We start from the raw sequence: 25,326 nt of genomic DNA on the forward strand, positions 1-25,326 counted from the left end.
AGGCGTCCTCCCCGAGGTCTGGCTGCAAAATCCAACACGTCGAACCTTCACCAAGGTGAAGCCCACCGCGTGCGAGAATTAGGCCAGCCGTGGAGGGGCCTTAGAGATGGAGAGAGCACCACGCCTCCACACGTCAGGAGCACGAGGAATTACACACGTCAGGAGCACGGGGCGTGACAGCCCTACTGCCGGCCCAAGCGCCCAAGGAGCCGCGCCAGTCAGCTCAGAGCCTGTGCACAGGGCCAAGGCAGGAGCGCACTTGTTCTTGAGATTTTTACTGTTTACAGAGATAAATGCTGGCGTCACTTCAAATCAATGTAAATATCTTAATGAAAATCTTCCTAAGCTATTCTAAATAGTTTTATTTTATGATTACATTCAAAATAGATAAAAGGCTAAGTGCCTGGAATTGCCCTCCTCCCTGTCAGCACTGTTAAGAAGAGCCGGCGTGATTTGTGGAATTGCGGAGGACAGTTCCTGAAGTTCCTATTGTACTTGTAAAGTGTATACATTGAATATATATATTGAAATGTTAATTTGTGTAACTCATTTAAATAGGATGATATGCTAAAAGTAACCATGTAGAGGTAGCAATTATTCATGAAAGGTAGTACACAGTTATAATTATTCATTTAAATATAAGAGGTGTTCTGTGAAACTAACTTGCTGCTAAATGGAAATCAAATTCCCAAAGTCATCAAATCAGAAGATTTATTTGAATCCATTAAGGTGAGCTATACTTCATTCCTTCCTTTTATAAATATTCTCCAATTCTGCTGAACAGGCTATTTGTGTAAATGATTAACAGAACACGTTTGCCTTCTCTAAGGATACATATGAACATGGGTTAACTCTCTAGCTGTTTTCCCTAATTTTCCCTTAGAAACCCGATAAGGGTGGACTCTCAGCTCTGAGCAGGCAACATTGCTCTGGTAAAAGGCCCCAGATGGAGGCCCTGATTCTCGACGGGCAGACTACGCATGCACCACGAGCCCTGACACCTGGCAGGGAGGCGGAGCTCTCGGCCACGCTGAGTGCCGACCATGTGATGCCGTCCCTCCTTCCCCGGGGCTTCAAAACCAGCACCTTCCAATGCCATAGCCACAATCCATATACCACTCTAAATTCAAATCAATTAAAGTTAAATAGAGTTAAGAGTTCAGTTCCCTGATTGGACTCCCACATTTCCAGTGCTCAGTAGCCACGTGTGGCTGGTGGTTACTGCATTGCACAGCATAGATACAGAGCAATTTATTATTTCCAACATGTCCATTGGACAGTGCTGGTCAAAACCATGCAGGCTTCTCTCCTCTCACCTGGGAAGTCACCTGGGGGAGAAAGTCACTGATGTTGCAAAGGCTATTCCTACTAAAGAGGAATGCCTGATGCCACCGTGGAAGCATGTAGCATCCCTGGATGTGTCACCTGGCTCATCACTTGCTATGTCACTTGCATTGATATAGCCTGTGACTAAATTCAAAATTGTTTCCAAGAGTATCTAGTCCCCAAGATGGCCAAATAAGTAATATAGGCCCTATAGTCTCTGAATATTCAAAAAGGATGTAAGACAAATGTGTTTAGGGTTGCCTCCAGACGAGATGTGAGGGATATGCTAATTCTAGCTCACCTGAGATGTGAGTGATATGCTAAAGCTCACCTGAGATGTGAGGGATATGTTAATTCAAGCTCACCTAAAATATGGGGGTACTATAAAAAACTTACCTGGTACTCAAACACTTAACTAACAAGGAAAGTCATTTTCTTTCACAAAAGCACCATTTAACTCCCTACCCTTATATCTTTTCTGTATAAAAAGGAACCCAAAATTCTATCCGGGGCTCGGTTTTTATTAGGACAAGAGTCTGCAGAGCCTGGCCGGTCGAAATAAACCAACTTCCTTCTCGGTACTCTCGTGTGCTGGCCTTCGATACCGCGCACACCCGATTTCTCTACAACAGCATCATCTGGAGAATATTTTTAAAAGGAAGGAATGAAGTGTAGCTCACCTTAATGGCTTCTGTGTCACACGGCTGTGATACGTGGCTGCATCACCTGACTGGGTCACCTGTTATGTCACCTGCTGCATTACCTGCCTGCAGCTTTTGAATAAACTGGTGTCAAGAGAAGCTTATGGCAATCTTGTAAGTCTGAGTAATAGTGAGCAATATCCCTTAGTGAGTATCATAAGCTAATTGTTAACTAAATAAATTTGAAGCATCCCTGCAGGGCTAAATGTACACAAATATATTAACAATGTATCCATTTACCATTTTAATAAGTGTATTTTTAAAATATGGTCTCCATGCTGCATATTTCTTACTGGTCTCTCCATTTTCAACTACCTTGCCAACAAACCTGTAACATGAAATGTTCTCCCGATTAAGAATTTCTTGAGAATTCTGGGACGTGGATTTGTTCTGTTTCCACGTCTTGCTCCCATTCACCAACTGAGCCTAGGTAAACACAACCTCAGCTGGTGCAATTGGAGAAACAGTCACCTCGGCCGTTATTCTGAGTGACGTGTAGCAGGCGCTAAGGCCTCCGACATGCATGAGGTGATATTCATTGTTTTTAGTGTCTCTTTGTCTGAGCAGTAAGACAAAGTGCTCCTTGTTTAAAGGGTTTTATCAGCACCTATTTGAATGACGACTTTCAGAAACTGATGACGATGTCTAACTAACACGGCTGTTTAGAGAATAATGAAGGTGGAGGCAGCAGACCAAGGCTTCTGAGGAGGCAGGGAGAGGACAGCTCTCGAGGCACCTGCAGTGTCACCCTCCCCTCTGCTGGGGGTTTCTGAGGTGTGCACCCTTCTGTGCCCCGCTCACCGTCCTTTGTGAATGAACTGAAGAAGTTGGGCATTACAGGAGCGGCACAGAAAGTGTCTGCAGGGGCCTCTGCCCTGTCCCCAGTTAGATCTCTGTGTCAGTGTCCTACTGAATTTTCCACACAGAACCTACTCGTTACGGAACTCAGTTTTTATTTAAATTACATCTGGTCTTCTGGACATGACCTGCTGGCAGTAACCAATGACTAAACTCAACATCAAATCATGGAATAAAATCTCGGTATCTTGTGTGTGAGATAATGCTCTTTCCTGTTTCCTCAGGCTTCCATTTGGACTTGAGATTTGGTGAGGCCAGGCGCTGACAATTTTACTCTCTGCTTCATAAACAAATGAATTTAGGTCATGTAAAGCATTTCATCAGTGTTTACCTGAAAAAATCACTACTAAATAATGGTCAATTTACAGTAGGAAATTAGTTAAGAAATAAAAAAATCCATTTCAGCACATGAAACCTTTCAGAATGTCTTTAGATTTTTTTCTCTTCAATAACTATAGTTTGCTAAGTCATCACTGAATCTCTCAATGCAGGCAACATATTCCTAAAATATACTTCTCAAGGGAATATTTTCAAAATACCTACTGGATTCCACTGTAATTAAACCTGTGTTCTCACTGAAAAACACATTGACTGCAATGCAGTGGTTGACCCCTGTCTGAGAGCTGTCAAGTTCTTCTTTAGGAAATTATTCAGTATCCATTTACATGCATTTCATGCCTGGCATCAGCTGCGTCACTCACCTGTGGCCCCTTCAGGGCTCCCCTACGGAATCAGCTGTAATTGGGATTATAATTACACAGTTAGGATCTCCGCCCCCTCCCCTGGGAGAGGGGTAAGCGATGTCCACCAGAGGCTCTTGTAAATGTAGAAAAACAACCTATCCTAAACTTTAAGGTGAGTAAAAAACATCCAAGAACTTAGTAAAATGTTACAAATGCAGGTTTGCTGGCTTGGGCCATGGCCAAAGTAGGTCCTGAGTGGGCCACGAAGCCCTGTTGTACCCCAGTTCTAGAGAATGGACCAGGGGTGGGCATGCGGGGGGCATGCAGGGAGTAGATGGGGTGGGGGTGGGCATGCGGGTGGTGGACAGAATGGGGGTGAATGTGCATGGGTGAGGGTACAATGGTGGGCAGGTGGGGGGGTTATGGGGGTGGACCTGGGCCTGTGGGGTGATGGGCTGGCTGGGGGTGGGCATGTGGGGGTGGACTGCAGGTGGGCGTGTGGGATAGACAGGCAGGGGTGGGTGTAGCGGGCTGTGGAGCTTGCAGACTTGGGGCCGTGGGACCTGGGCTCTAACCCACAGTGGGCCACTCACAGCCTGGGTGGGCTTTGGTTACTTTTTCTTCTTCTGTAAACTCGGGAAATCTGAGAGCTTCCTGTGCCATTAAAGCGTCCTGGACGGTGAACACCGTGGAAATTGTGAAGCTCTTATAGATGGAAGCTCTGCTGTCTGCTTGTTTCAGAAAGCTCAGAGCATATCAAAATGCGAAGCTGATTCTCCACACGCAAATATCTTCTACAGACGGAGCTGTTTCAACTTAGGGACACCTCCCACCTCTTGGCTACTGTTCTTTGAAGTATTGGGGTTTCGAGTGTGGTCAGTCTCCCATCCAGGTTCTCTGTGTAGTGTCTGAAGACTAGCCTCTGCTCCCACCCTCTCCAGCGTGCCTCTGGGTGCTTTAGGGGAATCGCCTAATTTGAGATTTTTGTTGTTCACATCAAAACACCGATGGACCTAAAGGCAAATGAATCCACCCATATGCCTTCTCTTTCTCCAGAGCTCTCTCTTCAGAGTCGAGGTCTTGGCTGGGCAGGGTGGACTGAGCAGGAAGTGAGTGGAAGCACTGGACTGCTCTCTGTCCCAGGGGTCTCTCTTTTCTGGCTTGTCACGTAAATGGGAACACACAGCATGCTGTCTTCCGTGCTGGTTTCTGTAATGGCAATGTCGGAGTCCCTCCCAGGCTGTGGATGTGTCAGGAGCCCATTTCTTTTCATTGCTTTGTGGCTTCCATTGGTGGAGTTGCCTATTTTATTTATTCACCAGCCAGCAGGCTTTGGAATCATTTCCAGTCTTATAAATCTTGCCACTGTGGACACTGGGGTGCAGGTCTTTGTCTGGCTGTTTACATACATCCTCAGTAAAAACCTCGAATGCGGTTGCTGAGTCATAGGAAATGTTTAGGTTTGGCTTTTTAAGAAACTGTCAAACTGCTAAGTGACTGTAACATTTTACAGATTCACTAGAAAGACGGGGGGCTTCCAGGTTCTCCACATCCTCACCAACGTGTTATGTCTGACTTTTATTATAGCTTTTAGTCAGCATGTAATGGGATCTTACTATGGTTTTAGGTGGTATTTCCCTAATGATAAAAAATGTTGAAGCTCCTGCCAAGTGCTTTGTCTGTCTTCTTTGGTGAAATGTCCATTCATATATTTTGCTCATTTTTTCATTGGATTGTTGTTCTTCTGATTATTGAGTTATAAGTGTTATTATATGTGGTCACCCCTCGGGCTGAAGTGTGGTTTGCTGGCCTGGCGGGGGAGCAGCTGCAGTAAGCTAGGGTGGCTGGTCGGACTCACCGCCACCCCTGAAGGGAGCTCGGCATGGGCGCAGAGTGCCCTCGGGTCTCCCCTTCTCGGCAGCCATGCTTCCGCGGCCACCCCTCCTCCCAGATAGCGCCGCATGATGCCTTCTTTCTCCCTGCGCAGGCACAGGGTGGAAAATTCCAGTTTGCCCTTTTCCTTCCCCCCCCCCACAGCAGCAACAGCCAGGCATGGGCGGGAAACTCAAGTCTGCCCTCCACCCCAGCAATAGCAGCCACCAATCCCTAAACCCTGCCCCTTCCCCCAGCAACAGCGACAGCCAATCCCTAACCACCACCCCTCCCCCATCCAGTACCACCCACTGACCTTTCGCCGGCAACCAATCAGAACAGGGTGTGGCTTCGACCAATCAGCCTTCCCCAGCCCCTATAAAACTGTTGCCTCTCCCTCAATAAAGTGGACTTGCGTGTTTACCTTGTCTCCGCGGTAGTTCTTCTGCCGTGCGCCCTCCAGTCCTGAGAGCCCCCGACAAGGGCCTGGCCTCCCTTGTCCCCAGTTCGTCGCCTGCTTCTCCGGGTGACCCCTTCGTCGCCGGCTTCACTGGGCGACCCCGTCAGCCGAACCACGCAACCCCTGTGAGACCGACCCCTCGTCTGCTGCCGGACCGACCCCTCGTCCCAAGCGGGACCAACCCCTCATCCCAAGCGGGACTGACCCCTCATCCGCAGCCAGACCCCACCTCTACCGACCGAGCAAGCTGTCGCAATTATATCTTCTAGATACAAATCCTTTATCCAATATATAATTTGCAAATATTTCCTCCCAATCTATGGCTTTATTTTTCATTTTCTTAAAGGTGTCTCTGATGGAAAACATATTTTCTTTTTTATGAAGTCTTGTTTTTTCCTTTGATCAATTGTGCTATTAGTGTCATTTCTTTTTATTTTTAGTTACATTAGTTGTAATTTTCCCATGTATCACCATCATATTCTTAACACTTTTAAAAGAAAAACATTCCTGTATTCATACTATTAACCTTGCTGTCATTCCTAACTCCTTACATTACTGAGGTGTTATAGTTTACCTGCCATGTTTCCTTCAAGAAGTTACAATGTTTTAGCAATTATATTGAGGCCTGTGATCCATTTTGATTAAGTTCTGTGTATAGTGAGATAAAAGTTTAAGTTCAGTTTTTGCATGTGGATTTTTCATTGTACCAGCACCATAAGCCTATCCTTTTCTCATTTAAATGCCTCGATACTTGTTGTAGATTCTTGTTTTAGTTGTTCTAAAAGTATCAGTTTAGCCAAGTTGGTTGATAGTATTGTTCAAACGTCAATGTCATTGCTGATTTTCTGTTTATTCTATTAATTATTGATAGTGATATAGTGAAGTCTGGCTATCACTGTTGAATTATTTCTGTTTTCAGTTCTGTCACATTTTACTTCATCTATTTTTGGGCTCTCAGGTTTTATTCATTTATAATGTTTAAATCTTCCTCAGGAATCAACTCTTTTATCATTAAGAGATGTCCCTATTTGTCTCTAGTAATAATCTTTGCTCACAAGTTTATTTTGCCTGACATTAATATATTTATTTGAGATCTTTCATAATTTTGTATTCCATAATGTACCTTTTTTGTTTGGTTTTAGTTTCAATTTATTTGTACTTTCCAAGTAAAGTGATTTTCTTGTAGACAGCATATATTTGGATTTTTAAAAATCCAGTCTGATAATCACTGCCTTTATATTGAGGTATTTATTTATTCAAATTTAACATAATTATTGATAGAGTTCAATATACATATATATTTTCTGAAATGCATATGTTTGAAATTTGTTGTCTCATATTTGTGAAGGCTAGAAATCCAAAATCAAGGTATTTCCATTTCTGGGGAAAGGAAAATCCTTCCTGCCCCTTCCGGCTTCTGGCATTTGCCAGCATTCCTGGGCTGGAAGCGGCATTTTCCCCATGTCTTCTAAGGACAGCAGTCATATTGGGTCAAGGGGCCACCCACTCCTCTATGACCTCATCTGTTTAAAAATTTTAAACTTTTCATTGTGGTAACAAATATGCAACTCAAAATTTCCCATTTCTACCACATTTATATGCGCAATTCTGTAGTATTAATTATATTCCCAATATTGTGCCACTATCACCAATATCCATTACCCCTGCATTTTCATCACTTCACACAGAGACACTTCAGTTGTTAATCAGTAACTCTTCCCTTCCCCGTCCTGCCAAGAACCCACATGCTACCATTTGTCTCTGTGAAGTTTGCTCCTCCCAGGCGTTTCACATAAACAAGACCATGCAATACTTGTCTTTATTTGTATGGCTTATTTCATCAACATTATGTCTCTAGGGTTGATCCTTGTCACCTGCATCTGAACTTCATTCCCTTTTATGGCTGAATAACATTCCTTTGAATGTATAGACCACATTTTGTTTAACCGTTATTCTGTTGATACACACCTGGGTTGCTTCTGCCTTTTGGCGATTGGGAATAATGCTGCAATGAACATTGGTGTACAAATTCCTGTTCAAGTCACTGCTTTCAGTTCTTTTGGGTATATACCAAGAAATGAGATTTCCAGGTCATATGCTAATTCTATTTTCAATTTTCTATGGAATTGCCAAACTGATTTCCACCTTGGCTGCACCATTCTAGAGTGTCACCAGTAATGTGTAAAGGTTTCTAGTTCTCTGCATCCTCACCAACACTTACTATTTTCTGTTTTCTATCTTATGATAGACTTCCTAGTGGGCATGAAGCAGTATCTCATTGTGGTTTTAATTTGAATTTCCCTAATTACCAATGTAGTTTTTTTTCTTTTCTTTTTTTTAAGATGACTCTATTTGTATGGTAAGCATTATTTTTTTTTCTTTAAGGGTAAAATGGTAAATATTTTAGACTTTGGGCCATTGGGTCTTTGTCACAACTTTTCAACTCTGCCATGGTAATGTGAATGCAGTCATTGGCAGCATGTAAACAAATGCTGTGTTTTAATATAATTTTAAAAAATATTTTTTATTTATTTTTAAAAGATACATAGATCACACAAAATGTTACTTTAAAAAATATGAGGTTCCCATATTCTCTACTCCCCACATCCCCTACCTTTCCCATATCAACAACATCCCCCACTTTTCCACATCAACAACAACCAGAATTTGTTGTTTTAATATAATTTCATCTATAAAAACAGGTGACTGAACTGCAGGTTATAGTTTACTAAAACTGCATTAAATAGTTATATTTAGTGTGACATTTTAATTCCTTTATTGTTGTTTTGTTACTTTATTATTTTTGACATGGTCTTAGTGGTTCCTCTAGAGATAATACTATGTAACTTAACACATCATTATTCCTCATTGTAACATTAATTCTGATAAAATACAAAATGTAGCTTCAATATAGATCCATTTACTCTCCCTCCTTTATGTTATTACCATAAATAACTCACCCATATATGCATGTGCTGGCTTAGAGCTGTGTACTACAAAATAAATGTGTTTTTAAGCTTCATCCATTCCTGTGGATGTGGACCCATTGTAAATAAGATTTCTTCAGGATGTTACTCCACTTCAGGTTTGGCCCACATAAATCAGTTTGGGCTTTATTCTGAATTACTGGAGTCCCTTATAAGTAGAGTATTAGTCAGTTGAGGAAAAAGCCACAGGGAGAAGCCAGAAGCTGCAAGTCAGAGGAACTGAGAAGCCAGAGCAGCCACTTGTGCAATGTCACGTGACAGGAAGCCAAGTGCCAGGAATCACTGGCAGCTTCCAGGACACCACAGTCCTCTGGGAGAGAGCACCGCCTTGAGGATGCCTTGACCTGGGACTTCTAGCCTCAAATCAGGTGCCAGTAAATTCCAGTGAACAATGGGAATACTCATTGCATGGTATTTACTTTCACAGTCAGAAAACTGGATAGTTTTTGGTACCAGTAGAAGAAGAATACAATTGCAAATGCCAAAAAATGTGGCAACAGATTTGGAATTGGATAATAGGTGGTAATGGAAGAGCTGTGAGTTACTTGATAGAAAAAGCCTGGATGACTTTGAAGAGAATGTTGGTAGGAAGATGGATGTTAAAGGTACCTATGATGGGGCCTTAGAAGGAAATGATGCGTGTCTTACTGGGATCTGGAAGAAAGGCTATCCTTGTTTTAAAGTGGTGGAGAACTTGGCAAAATTGCATTCTGATGTCCGATGGAAGGCAGAACTTATAAGTAATAAACTTGGATATTTAGCTCAGGAGATTTCCAAGGTGTGTGGAGGGTGCAGTTTGGCCTCTCCTTACAGCTTATAGTAAAATGTGAGAGGAAGGGATAAGATGAGAAATGAACTCTTAAGCATAAGAAACCAGAAATTGATTGGAGAATTCTGAGCCTATCCAGATAGTATTCTCTGAGAATAGGCCCAGAAATGGCCAATCAGGGAGCTCCCTGAGTTTCCAGACAGTGAGTCCATGGATAGTGTACTGTGTGAAGGTTTTCCTGAACATGGATCCAGCCATTTCTGGGCAAGCCAGCAGTGGAAATGCAGTTTTGCAGAAACGATCTGTGGAAAGTTCATTTTCTGATGGTTTGGACCCCTGAGAATTGCACACAAACCAAGGAGATTTTTAAGAAATTTGTATGAGTGGAGCCACTGCCAACTTAGATTGAAAGGGACAGGAAAGGATGAAGTGAAGGAAGAATGATGTCAAGGGCAGAAGCAGGGAAGCCAACATGTGGACTCAAAAGATCTCCTCAGGTCTGTGTGTGGAAGGGGCAGGTCCACCCCTGCCCTTGAAGTCAGGCCATCTGCCCCAGTGCTTGGAGGGGGCAGGCCTTGGGCCTCTTACTCAGGGAGAGCCTGGCTGCCACCTGGATGCTTGGAGGAGGTGGGCCAGTGCCCCAGGGTTTGTGGAGAGCTTGGCCACAAACCCCACTGGTAGAGAGGGTGGAGTCTGTGTCCCAACATTTATGGAGAGCCTGGCCACCATCCATCAATTGGAGAGGGGAACCTTCACCCCAGTGTTTGGGGAGAGCGTGGCCACTGTGCAAATGCTTGGAAGGAGTGAGGCTGCTGCTCCATCAGTCCCAGATGACAAAACATTGACTTACCAGTGACTCTCAGACCTTGAAATCTAATGGAGTTTTATCTGCTGGGTTTTGGAATTGATTGGGACCTGTGACTCCTGCTTTCCAATTTCTTCCTTCTGGAAAGGGAATGATTATCCTATGTCCATCCCTCCATTGTATATCGGAAGCAGGTAACTTGTTTTCTAAGTTTAACGGTCCACTGACAGAGAGGAACTGGCCTATAAATTCCATTGTTTAGACCAACACATTCCATGACATTTGCTTTAGCAGTCATGAAACTAAAACATGCTTTATACCCAACAATCCAGTGTTATGATTATTGCTTTATGCCATTTTATATTGTTAAAGGGAGTTGTTGTAGGCACTGTCGAGTCACAATGAAACAACATATAATATTTGGTTTGGCTGCCAAGACCGGCCCACATATACCTCGAGGGCTGGAAAGGTCTGTTACTCACTTAGCGAGGATTGCTGGGAAGACCAGTATAGAATCCTCGAGCTGGTCCAAAAGAGGCTGAGAGAGTAGAAACAGGAAAATGGCTTGGGTTTTTATGGTGGTTAGAGTGTCAGGCTGAGGGCCAGGGCTTACATGGTTTGAATCTCCCACTGGCACCCAAGGAAAAGCCCATGGGTTTTCTTCTCAGCTTATCTGGATGTGGCATGGTGAGTAAAAGAGAGGAGTGGGGCTCAGCAGCCGTCAGCACCCAACACAAGGTCCCAGCCCTCTTTCTTCCTCTTTTACCCACACCGGGGCAAGCTGCCAGTGTCAGCCAGAGTTCTGGGGTGAAGTGAAATAGAGTGTGATTCCGTTTTTGATGTTTCCTCCTTGCTATTTGCTTCTTTCTTTGTCAAGGCTTTGCTACTGCACTTTCTTTTCATGCTTCAAGCTTGGTTTCCTTTAGATCTTTGGAGTTATCTGTAATAGCTGTGTGAAGTCTTCATCTGCTAAGTCCAGCATCTGGGTCCACAGGGAGACAATTTCTACTGACTGTTTCCTTTTCCTCTGTGTTAATCACTTTTTGTTTCTTTGCTTGCCTTTAGCTCTTTCATATTATAACAACTCTGCAGTCTAATATTTTTACTTCTGAGTATTGTTGTTATGCTATTTTTACTTGGTTCATTTACTTATTTGAGTGTGGAATCTGTTTTCCCCATGATATGGAGCCACAGATACTTCTGTTTGCTTTTGCTTAGCTTTTTCATTTTTGTTTCCATTCTAAGCCATAGTTGTGAGCCAATGATTGCTCACAGGTTGTGCTTGTGTACCTGAGCCAGAAAGGTGTGATGGGCCTGTGAGTGAGAAATGTCCAGGTAACTTTCCCATCTTCCCAGGCTTTTTCTTTCCACCGGACCCTTCGTATCCCTGGGGCAGCCGTGGACGTGAAGGGGCTGGGGCCCTCAGCTGGGTGCCGCAGAACAGACGGACGCATGGACATAGGTTAGGAAGGAAAAGTGGCTTTATTTGCCAGCAGGAACCCTTAACCAGCCTCCCTGATAAGGGTTTTTCTCACAGCTTTCATACCGGTTGAAACAAAGAAAGTTAATCATCAGAGTGACATTTTAAGAAGGGTCCAGAAGAATTAGTTTTCCTTTACGGTTGATTTTAAAATATGCATTGTACCTGGGGTCCATCATCTTGGGGTGATAAGGATGGGGGTGGTGCGGATGTGAAGGCACAGATGAGGGCCCACCTGAGTAAAGGCAATGGCTGAGGGAGCGCACAGTTTCACCTCTGGTGGCGCTGAATCTGTTCAACGTTACATCTGTAGCTCTATGTGACTCCAGACACATGAACAAGAGGCTGTTGCGTTTTTCTGACACAGCCTTAATATCTAGGCTGTACTGGGTTTTTTTCAGCTCTAGACATGCGTACGTCGTCCTCTTCCTTCTCCCGTGTGCACAGACTTTCTGAGAGCTGAGAAGGTGGGCGCTCTTCGAGGGCCCTGAGGCCGTCCCATTCCCAGGCCTTCCTGTCAACCTTCCTGTCAGCTGCGGGCTCATGGCCCCAACCGTGCCAGCCTCTGCTCGCGGGTGCCTTCCTCTCTGCCTCTTAGGTTGTCACGGTTACTGACAGTACTGCTGGTTGTGGAAAAGTTTCACTCCTCTGCAGTTCAAGAGAGCCCGCTTGGCTGCAAAGCTGCTGGTTTCGGGGACAACCTCCCACATCTATAAAACTGTGAATGACCAAGCAAGGGTGAATGGCCCCATGTGCAAATATAGTGGGCCTCAATTATGCTTACAAGAGGCTCAGTCGTTTTTCAGGAAAGGATGCTTCTCAACAATGCATGCCTTTGGCTGAGTCCCAGAGCCCTCACAGTGGTTGTCTTTGCCAATTTTGTTTACTTTCATCACTGCTTTTGAGGAGCGGTCTTGCCAAGCTCCTTGCTGCAAGTCCCCCCATGGTATTTTAATTGTGTTTATGTTTCTCTTCTCTAAATGACAAGGGCCACAACAGAAGAAAATCAAAGTAAGAGCAGGCCTCGGACCTCTTTGTCTGGGTGGTCCAGGGCGCAGGTGCTGAGTCTAAGCCGCTCAGCTTCCTGCCCTGTGAAAAGGCTCTACTGTGGAAGGGGAAGGCCCAAGAGGAGGAAGCTCCTCTTTTCAGCTCAGGTTACGAGTTGCCCTGCTCACTTCTGCTGCCAATCACATTGCTAATCCGCTTTAAGTAAATGTGCACTTATTAATTCAGCTGCTACTAAGTCGTGTGATTGGATAGTTTATATTCTAGAAATAGCTGGAAACTAAGATGCAGGTGACTGTAGTTTAGAAACGTGTTTTCATTTAGTCAAATGGAAGAAACTTTCTCTACATCATTATTTAAACTTGTAGGCACATAATTATTTTCATAGTTTTCCCCAAATCATTCATAATTAATTATGATAATTAATTCAGCAAAGTACTCACCTTTTTCAAAAAGGCAGGGGGTGGGTGGAGGGATGGGACCAAATTTATTTAATATTGCCCAGGGTCAATTTATTTGTCACAAAACCTCTAGTTTCTTGATTGCCAGCCAAATCAATAGCACTAGAAAATGCCTGATACCCTTTCCTTGTTTTACAGAATAAATGCTATAGTAAAAGTTAAATGCAGATTTGTTTTAAAGTAATTAAGAGCAACTCTTCATAGACCTTTATCATTTAAATAGGAAGAATTTTCAGGAGCTAACCTTTTATCTGCAGCCTCTGAAAACAGCAGTGACAATGCATTGTACTCACATTGTAGTTTACCAGATTTGGTTTTTCCTTCTGGAACTTAAATTTCATTTTCAGATCAAAACCAGTAACATGATGAGAGTTGACAGTGTGAAAAGTTTGGATATTGTTATTGGAACGTGTTCAATGTATTTAATCGTAAGCTACTTAGTCTCACAGAAGAATGAATGTTTTAAAGTAAAAAGAGCCAGATGTTGCTAAGCCTGAGAATTTCATGCATCAGTTTAATGACACCTGCCATGTGCACACGTCTTTGACATTTATTAACTTGACCTTAGCTCTGGCTCATTGGTCTCCAGGGCATCTCTCCCACTGACTCCTTGGACTAGAGGTTGTGATGACATCATCAGGACTGCCTCTGGGTGAAAGGAGGCAAGAGGGTTAGAGGGCATCAGGGCCACCTGCTTTTTTCGATTGTTCCTTTATTTTTTAACCTATTGGTTTTGGGCTAGAGTTGGCAGGTGGGAGTTCTGCAGCTCTTCATCACAGATTATTACCCACCCACTGGTTTTAAATCAATTTTGTGCTGTTTTCTCTTTTTACTAAATTTAGAAGAACCTATGAGACACCCTCATAAGGCACAAAATATTAACATTTCCAAGCAACAATAGCTTTAATCTGCACTTTTGAGCATGAACTTGGCACTGTTGGATACTTGTGTTGAGAGTGTGCAGTGTTCTCCTGAATCTTCACAGGTTGGCATCCTTGTGAAGGTCTGGATATTCACTGCCCAGTAAAGGTCTTGGCCCTGTAGAAACGGCTATGCCCGCTGTCCCCTATGTGAGGCTAAACTTTGGCATCATCTGTATCAACTCACACTATGGACAAGGAGATTTGCTAACACAATCAGGTAAAGGCAACTTGATTTAATGGTTTTATGAGCTCAGGGCAGGAAAATATCTTTAGTTCATAGAACTTTGTGTTCAGAAAAGCTGTCTTGAGGGCCAGTGCCTGATGGCTAATGATGTTGAGCATCATTTCATATGCTTTCTGGCCATTTGTATGTCTTTTTTGGAAGATGTCTATTCAAATCTTTGACCATTATTTGATTGGATTCTTTATTGTTTAGTTGTAGGATTTCTTTACAGATTCTAGGGATTAAACATTTATCAGATATTATGGTTTCCAATGTTTTCTCCTATTCTCTAGGTTGTCTTTTTATTTCTTGATGAAGTCCAATGATGCAAAAAAGTTTTACATTTTGATGAATTGCCATTTATCCATTTTTTGTTGTTGTTGTTGCTTGTGCTATTAATGTAAGGGGTCTAAGGAATCAAACCCTAACATGAAGACCTGATGATGCTTCCCTACATTTTCTTCTAGGAGTTTTATAGTCTTGGTAATTACAGTAAGGTCTTTGATATATTTCATAGTTAATTTATGAATATGGTGTGAGATAGGAGTACCCCTTCTTTCTTTTGCATATAGATATCCCGTTCTCTCAGTACATTTGTCGAAGAAACAATTCTTTCCCAATTGAATGGCATTGGCACACTTATCAAAAACAATTGGTCATGGATGTTATAAATTGTTTTGGGTAGGATTGACATCTTAACAATATTTAGTCCACCAATCCATGAACACCAAATATCCTTCCATTCATTTAGCTCTTATTTAATTTCTTTTAGCAATGCTTTGTAGTTTTCTGTGTATAGTCTTTACATCCTTGGTTAGTTTTTTCCCTAGATATTTGATTCTTTTAGTTGATATTGTGAATGGCTTTTTGTAATTTCTTCTTCCTATTGTTCATAACTTGGGTATATAAACACTACTTCCAACAAAACCCCACCAAAATGTGGGCAGTATTGTTTATATGCCCAAGTTACGTGGGCTTGAGGGGGACTAGAGTTGGGAGGATGGGTCGGATAGCCCAAGGAATTGGGGGGAAGGCTGGGGGAGTAGGTGAATATGGGAGAATGTCAGGTATATATTTGAAGCTCTAATGTTGAGAAAATTCCTTAGAAAATGTAATAAAGAAGGATTACATGTTTATTTTTTAATTGATTTTATAAAGATATTACATTAAAATATATATATATGAAGACCACTTCAACCCCACCACCCCCACCCCACCACTCCCCCCCAGCAACACTCATTCCCATGATGGGATTACATGTTTAAGGTGCTTAAGTGGGGGACATCTGTACAGGGGCAAGCTTCTAGGGAGTGTGTGAGTGCTCATTTTGTCGTTGTTTGTTATATCATTGGGTGGAGAGCCATACAATGAGCGTCAAGGCATACCCACATCCTGGGGAGACCTGATGTTCCCAAATAGAGGGAATTGTGTCTATCAAGAGAAATCGGTGGCTCCCAATTAGTTAGGGCAGTCTAGTATATCAATCCCTCAGCATCGTTACAGTTTCAGTAAATCTGGTTCCTCAAGTAGTGAAGCTTGGTTGTCACTGTGGGCCCTGAGGGGAGGGAGAGAGAGGTATGGAGTAGATGGAAGAGGGCAACTGGGGGCAATGGAAGTGCTCCACAGTATCATGCAATGATGGATATAGGACATGTTAACTTACACCAAAAAATGTATAAAAGTCTATAAGCTAAAATGTAAACCATAATGTAAAACATAAGGAAGCTAAAAATATAGAAATTTGACAGTCTAAAATATAAACCATAATGTAAACCAAAATGGAAAGATATTTGATAGCTATGTTTCAAAATCTGTACATCAGCTGCAACAAATATAACTTGAACATGTAAAGAGATCATTGCCGGGGAAAGGCGAAAAGGGTTTAATATTGGATATATGTGAGTCCCCTATATTGTTTATGTGAATTACTGTGATCTAAAAGTTTTTGAAAACAAAATTTAAAAATTAGAGAAAAAAAAAAAAGGATATAGACACTGGGGAAGAAATGATAGGAAGTGCCTTGCCACTGTACATATAGGGCAATACCTATTACAGTGAGGAAGGCAAAATGTGTGAAACAAAGCTTTATAATATTTTTCATTTTATTAATACACCAATTTATTTTTACTTTATTTCAAAATTATCATGTAGTCTATTTCTAACCTTTAAACCCATCACTATATTTTAATTTCCTATTAATTGAATTTAGCAATATATTAGGCTTCACTGTTGAAGAAGTTTTGGACTACAGACAACTATGGCAGGTACATAGTTGCCAGGTACAACTATGGCAGAGGAGAAACACTGCTGTGGGTGTTATTGATGGGGGGGCACATGAGTGGGGGGGAGTTCTCCATTGCATGTATATAGGGGACATAAAAATGTTCTGATATATGTTGGGTATTTTTATAGTAGTTACAGTTACAAATGTCAACTGAGGGAGTCCTGAGTTCCTATCCAGTGGAGCTCTGTCACATTCCCCAGTGGAACAACAATAATCCCCCAAGTGTAATGGCAAAGACCAACAAGGAAGGATGGTCCGATAATGAGCCCTTGATACTGATAACTATACTTATGAGCCTGTGTGCCTGAAATATGAACTAGGCCTAGAGCTTCAGGGTGCCTAAGAGTTACCTCCTGAGAGCCCCCATGTTGCTCACATGTGGTCACTCTCTAAGCCAAACTCAATAAGTAAATGCATTACCTTCCACCCAGCATGGGACATGACTCCTGGGGATGAGCCTCCCTGGCACCAAGGGATTACTACCAATCACTAACTGGTGATGCAACTAGAAAGAGACCTTGAATAAAAGGGTCAACTCAGACCAGCAGTATATCTCAGCCTACATTTTGGATCAAATGTTAAAAATTGCTTTTTGACCTTGAATAAAAGGGGGAAATGGCAAAGACAAATGAGTTTATATGGCTAAGAGTCTTCCAAAAAGAGTCAGGAGGTCATCAGAGGGTCACACTTACACACACCTCAGCAGGACCCCAGAGAGAGCCAAAGTAGATAGAACCCTAGGTGCTGGTTCTCCTGAAGGCTACAGAGACCCACCGGGTATATGGTCATGGCAGATGGATTTGGAGTTCTGTGCCATGTCAGAGGGACCTACTTTGGAATTTGTGCTCCTGAGTGTGATAGAGCTGGATTCAGATGTGACCTTCCTACACATGCCTCTTCTGTCACTTTTACTGAACTTGTGGTTGGCATTAGGGATGGTGCATACTCAGGGGACTTGAATCTCTGGATTGCCCATGTGCCAGCTGGGCCCTGAGCCTCATCAGAGTTGCAACTCCTATTCTCTGGTTCATTGGACTTACCCAGGTCAGCTAACAAGGAGGTGATGATGGTCAAACACCACACAAGGGAATCAAGGGTGCCAACAACAGCAAGCAGAGGAATTGCACCCATAATCCATGTGGAATCTAAGCCCTCTCTTGATCCAGAGGGGGAGTGGACATCACCATCCCAGGGTCTACAGAATGGAGGAATAAAATATGGATTGGAGTGGGCTTCCTGGTATTCTACTATAGAACTATTGTGACTAGTAATAGAAGAAATTGTAGCATTGAGGTAGAGAAAGTGGCCACAGAAGTTGCTGAAGGCAGGGAGAGGGAAGAAGAGATGTGATGTGGGGGCACTTTTGGGACTTGGAGTTGTCCTAAATGATATTACAAGGTCAGATGCTGGACTTTACATATCCTGCCATAATCCACTAAATGTCCTGGGGGAGAGTGTGAACTACAGCTAAACTATTATCTATGTAGTGCAGCAGTGCTCCAAAATGTGTTCACTGAGTGCAATGAGTGTCCCATAATGATGGAGGAGTTCGTTGGTTGCCGTCGGGCTGGAGGGCTTAGCCTCGCTCAGGCCCAAGAGTCGGGGGGGGGCTCGCTCCTGCCGAACCGCCGGCGGGGGGTACTCCCGAGGGGAGCACCGGTTCTCCAGGCGTGGGGAACACGTGGTTGGGGAAAAAACCACGGAGACCGCTTGAGCGCAAGAACAGGTCCACTTTATTATGGAAGTACACTTGGTTATATAGGGTTGGGTAGAGGGAGGAGTAAGATATAGGGAGGGCTAGCTATGGGGTGGTGGTGGATAGGCTGAGGCTGAAGGGCAGTCCTGAGGTAAGCAGTTACTAGGGAGGAGGGCAGATTATAGGTTAGCAATATGGGCGGGACTGGCGGGAAGGACTGCAAGAGCTGAAAGGGGCAGAGGGGTGGGGAGAGATGACTGGCGAGGGCTGATAGGGGAGGAGGGGTGGAGAGAGGCAGTAACAGTTGGTGTGGGAGGAGTGGGGTGGGGAGGTGAGGGGTATATGGGAACCTCATATTTTTTTAATGTAACTTTTTTTGTGATCTATATATCTTCAAAAAAATACAATTTACAAAATGATGGGGTGGGGGGTGGGGAGTGAGGTATATTGGAACCTCTTCTGTTTTTTATGTTTTTTTATGTTTTTTAATGTAACGTTCTTTGTGATCTATTAACTTTAATTTTAAAAATGTAAAAAAAAAAACACTACTGACTTGGGGGTATTGATTTTGTATCCCACCATTTTGCTGAATTCATTTATTAGCTAGGATTTTTGTTGTAGATTTTTCAGGATTCTGTGTATAAAGGGTCATGTCATCTGCAAATAGTGAAACTTTTATCTCTTCATTACCAGTTTGTATGACTTTTTTTCTTTTTCTTGACTAATTGCTCTAGCAAGAACTTCCAATACAATTCTGAATAACAATGGTGACACTGAGTATCCATGTCTTTTTCCTGATTTTAAAGGGAAAGCCTTTAGTGTTTCACCCTCAAGTGGGACGTTATGTCCTTTATCATGTTGAGGAAGTTTCTTTCTATTCCTAGTATTCTAAGTGTTTTTATGAAAAACTGGATTTGGGAAAATGTCTTTATTGCATCAATAGAGATGATCATGTGGTTGTTCCCTGTTGAATTGTAAATGTGATGTATTACGTTAATTGATTTTCTTATTCTAAACCAACCATGCATGCCAAGGATAAATCCAAATTGATCATGATGTATAACTCTTTTAATATTCAGTTGGATTTGGTATGATAGTATTTTATTTGAGGAGTTTTGCGTCTATATTCCTAAGAGATATTGGTCTGTAATTTTCTTTTCTTGTGGTATCTTTATCCAGATTTGGCACAAGGATGATCTTATACCATTTTTGTCCCTCAATTCTTATTAATGCCTTTTTTTTTTTTTTTTTGAGTTTTTGTATGTGGTACCTTTTTGACTGACTTCTATTTTCTATATGAGTATGTTTTTCATCTATTTCCTTTATGGTTATCATGAGGTTAAAATTTAACATCCTAAATATATGAGAATCACATTTGGTTTGATACCACCTTAACTTCAACAGCATGCACACATACTTTTTCTATACCACTCTGACTCCCCACATTTTCTTGTACTTGTTTTTTTTTTTGTTTCTAAATTGATTTTGTAAAAATATTACATTAAAAAAATATGAGGTCCCATTCAACCCTACCACCCCCACCCCACCACTCCCCCCCCAGCAACCCTCACTCCCATCATCATGACTCATCCATTGCACCTGCTAAGTACATCTCTGGGCATCTCTGTACCCCATGGTCAACGGTCTACATCATGGCCCATACTCTCCCACATTACATCCAGTGGGCCCTGGGAGGATTTACAATGTCCAGTGATTGCCCCTGAAGCACCATCCAGGGCAACTCTAAGTCCCAAAGGCGCTTCCACCTCTCATCTCTTCCTGCCATTCCCCATACCCATCAGCCACCATGTCCACTTTTCCCACTCCAATGCCACCTTTTCTCTGTGGACCTTGGATTGGTTGTGTCCGTTGCACCTCTATGTCAAGAGGAGGCTCAGATTCCACATGGATACTGGATGCAATCCTCTTGCTTTCAGTTGTAGGCCCTTTAGACTCCATGGTGTGGTGCTTGTCCTTCTTCAATTCCATCTTAGCTGAGTGAGGTGAGTCCAATAAATCAGATTGTAGGAGCTGAAGTCTGTTGGGGCTCAGGGCCTGGCTATCATATTGTCAGTCCAGAGATTCAAATCCCCTAAATATATCTTAAACCCCAACACCAACTATAATTCCAGTAAAGTAGCATGAAAGTCTTGTGCAAAGAGATCCCATGAGTCCAGCTCCATCACACAGAAACACTGGCTCCAAAGAAGGGCCATCTGCCATGGCAGTAAACCCCATCTGCCATGACCATAGAACCCGTGGGTCTCTTTAGCCCTCAAAGGAATGAATACCTGGGGTTGTATCTACTTTATCTGTCTCTTAGACTCTGCTCAGTTGTGCTTAAGGGCAATCCTTCTGAAAGCCTCCAGACTCTTTTTTAGAGACTCATAGCCATATAAACTCATTTCTCCTTTCCATTTCCCCCTTACATTAGGTCAAACAGCAATTTAAAGTCATGTTATTATATGTAGACTGTGATATTCTGCTGATCCACATTGAACCTTCAATTCAAGGTCATTTTCCAGTTGCATCATCAGTTGGTACTTGGTAGTGATTCCTTGGTGCCAGGGAGGCTCATCCCCGGATGTCATGTCCCATGCTGGGGGGAAGGCATTGCATTTACATACTGAGTTTGGCTTCGAGACTGGCCACATTTGAGTAACATGAAGGCTGTCAGGAGGAAATTCCCAGGCACAGTGCTGCTCTAGGCCTTGTTTTATTTCAGGCATATAGGCTCACAAGCATAGTCATTAATATCATGCTCTCACTGTTGGACCCTCATTCCTTCCTGGTCCTTACCGTTGCACCTGGGGGACTGCCGCTGCTCCCCTAGGGGCCACAACAGAGCACCCCCGGCCAGGAACCCAGTACTCCTCCAGCTTTAGTTTTTAATTGTTGCCACTATGAGTATATCCAAACATTACCATGCACCCTGGACATATGCCCTGTATAGCTCCCTGTCAGCCCTATATCACCTGTCAATAGTGTCCTATACCAGTATTCCTCCACCGCCACTGCCGAACCACTCTGTGATCCAAAACCTCCCGAAAATTGAAGCCCAATATAATGTCAGGATCCCTTACTAGCAAAATGGGATAAGGCGATGGGTTTAAAGGTCAGGTACAGAATACGTGTTGACTTGGAAAAATTCTACATCCTATCTTTTTCTTTTTCTTTTTTTTCCTAATTATTGAACTTCTCTTCACGAGAGCCCTAGACCACAGCAATTCATATATACAATATACAGTACTCCCACACATCCACCATAGAACCTTTTCCCTTCCACAGTGATATTCTTATAACTTATTCATATCATATTTACTTAAAGTGATGTACAGACAATGAGACAATAGCTTTCAAACAAGGTGACATCCGCACTTACATTGTGGTCCATACTTTAGGATATACAGTTTTCTAAATTTTTAGTTATCCTATGTTTTACATTATGGTTTACATTATTAGTCTGTCATCCCCTATATGTTTATGGTATAATATTACATGTTTTATATCCATCCCTGTGCACTCTCGCGAAACTCCTCTCTTACCCCACATTTACTTTGCTTTCACACATTTAACATCCATTTCCCATCCCCTTGGTGCCCACAGTGACAGCCAACCTCCATTTCCCGAGGAGCCACGTCCAGAGACACTTGCAACAGTGTTCAGGGCCCAACTTGCTCAACTGCCCCAATGCCCTGGGAGCCACCCTTTCTCTAGAGAGATACAGTTCCCTCTATTTGATGGCATTAGTCCTCCCCAGGATGTGGGTCCACCCCCACTCTCACTACTTGGGTCTCTACCCAAAGGTACCACCCACTCTGGCAAAATGAGCATTCAGACATTTCCCAGGAGCCCGTCCCGCATCAGACCATCCCCTCTGAGCATCCTAAACAAGTAACCCTCTTAATTATATTTTGATACGATTTTCTCAGCATTTTACTCTCAACCAACACCTGACACTCTCCTATGTTTGTATGCTACCCCTCCCTCCCCCCACTTTTTGGGCAATATTACCCATCCGCCCATCCCCAGCTCCCCTCAAACCCACATAGCCCCACCCAAAGGCAACCCCTTGCCACCATTTTATCTCTTCTTTTTGTTCATACTTACCGCCAGCTCATCATAAATTCCACCCCTGCAGACGTCGGCTCACATCCTTCCTCCACCCCCGATTTCCTGTAAGCCTATCGTTCAGTCTCTAGCTCTCTGAGGCAGCTTTCTTATTTCATATCATTGAGGTCATGTAGTATTTGTCCTTCAATGCCTGGGTTGCTTCACTCAACATAAGATTCTCAAGATTCATCCATGTTATCACGTGTGTTTGTAGTGTATTTGTTCTTATAGCTGAGTAGTATTCCATTGTGTGTATATACCACATTTTATTGATCCAGTCATCTGTTGATGGGCATTTGGGTTGATTCCAACTTTTGGCGATAGTGAACAATGCTGCTATGAACATTGGTGTACATATATCGGTTTGTGTTCTTGTTTTCAGTTCTGCTGGGTATATAACCAGCAGTGGTATTGCTGGGTCATATGGCAAATCTATGGTTAGTTTTTTGAGAAACCGCCAAACTGTCCTCCAGAATGGTTGAATCCTTCTGCATTCCCAAAAGCAGTGGATGAGAGTTCCCCTTTCTTCACATCCTCTCCAGCATTTGTATTCTTCTGTTTTTCTCGTAGCTGCCAATCTTATGGGAGTAAGATGGTATCTCATTGTAGTTTTGATTTGCATTTCCCTGATAGCTAGAGATTTGGAGCATTTTTTCATGTGCTTTTTAGCCATTTGTATTTCTTCTTTAGAGAAGTGTCTATTTAAATCTTTTCCCCATTTTTTAAATGGGTTGTTTATCTTTTTATTTTCAAGAAATAGGAGTTCTTTATATATGCAAGTTATAAGTTTCTTATCAGATATATGGTTGCCAAATATTTTCTCCCACTGTGTGGGCTCCCTTTTTACTTTCTTGACAAACTCCTTTGAGGTGCAGAAGGCTTTAATTTTGAGGAAGTCCCATTTATCTATTTGTTCTTTTGCTGCTCGTGCTTTTAGTGTGATATTCATGAATCCATTTCCTATTACAAGGTCCTGTAGATGTTTCCCTACACTGCTTTCCAAGGTTTTTATGGTCTTGGCTCTTATATTTAGGTGTTTGATCCATCTAGAGTTGATCTTTGTATAAGGTGTGACATGGTAATCCTCTTTCATTCTTCTACATGTGGCTATCCAGTTCCCCAGGCACCATTTGTTGAATAAGCCACGCTCTCCCAGTTGAGAGGGTTTGGTGGCTTTATCGAATATTATATGGCTTTATATGTGAGGTTCCATATCAGAGCTTTCAATTCGATCCCATTGGTCTGTGTGTCTCTCCTTATGCCAATACCATGCTGTTTTCACTACTGTAGCTTTGTAGTATGTTTTGAAGTCCGGTAGTGTGATTCCTCCAATTTCATTTTTCTTTTTCAATATGTCTTTGGCTATTCGGGGCCTCTTTCCTTTCCAAATAAATTTCATAGTTAGTTTTTCTAGTTACTTAAAGAAGGCTGTGTTGAATTTTATTGGGATTGCATTGAATGTGTAGATCAGTTTTGGTAGGATAGACATCTTAATAATATTCAGTCTTCCTATCCATGAACAAGGAATATTCTTCCATTTATTTAGGTCTTCTTTGATTTCCTTGAACAGTCTTGTATAGTTCTCGGTGTATAAGTTTTTCACCTCTTTAGTTAAATTTATTCCTAAGTATTTGATTTTTTTATTTACTATTGTGAATGGTATTTGTTTCTTGATTTCCTCCTGATCTTGTTCATTATTGGTGTACAGAAATGCTACTGATTTTTGCACATTGATCTTATAAACTGTGACTTTACTGAACTCATTTATGAGTTCTAGAAGCTTTGTTGTAGACCTCTCAGGGTTTTCTATGTATAGGATCATGTCATCTGCAAATAATGAAATTTTGACTTCTTCCTTTCCAATTTGAATGCCTTTTATATCTGGTTCTTGCCTCAGTGCTCGAGCAAGTACTTCTAAGACAATGTTAAATAGGAGTGGAGACAATGGGCATCCTTGTCTTGTTCCTCAGTTTAGAGGGAAGGATTTTAGGATTTCTCCATTATAAACAATGTTGGCTGTAGGTTTTTCATATATACTCGTTATCATGTTCAAAAAATTTCCTTATATTCCAATCTTTTGGAGTGTTTTTATCAAGAAAGGGTGCTGTATTTTGTCAAATGCTTTTTCTGCATCTATAGATATAATCATGTGATTTTTTTCCTTCAATCTGTTTATATGGTGTATTACGTTGATTGATTTTCTTATGTTGAACCATCCTTGCATACCTGGAATAAATCCTACTTGGTTGTGGTGTATAATTCCTTTAATGTGTTCTTGAATACGATTAGCAAGTATTTTGTTAAGTATTTTTGCGTCTAGGTTCATTAGAGAAATTGGTCTGCAATTTTCCTTTCTTGTGGTGTCTTTGTTTGGCTTTGGTACTAGGGTAATGTTGGCATCATAGAATGAGTTTGGCAATGTTCCTTCTGTTTCTATTTTTTGGAATAGTTTCAGCAGGATTGGTGTTAATTCTTTCTGGAATGTTTTGTAGAATTCACCTGTGAAGCCATCTGGCCCTGGGCTCTTCTTAGTTGGGAGATTTTTAATGACTGATTCTATCTCTTTGCTTGTGATTGGTTTGTTAAGATCATCAATTTCTTCTTTCGTCAATATGGGTTGCTTATGTGTTTCTAGGAATTTGTCCATTTCCTCTAAATTGTCATTTTTGTTGGAATATAG

This window comes from Dasypus novemcinctus, chromosome 6 (genome assembly GCF_030445035.2).
Source record: "Dasypus novemcinctus isolate mDasNov1 chromosome 6, mDasNov1.1.hap2, whole genome shotgun sequence".
Taxonomy (NCBI): Eukaryota; Metazoa; Chordata; class Mammalia; order Cingulata; family Dasypodidae; genus Dasypus; species Dasypus novemcinctus.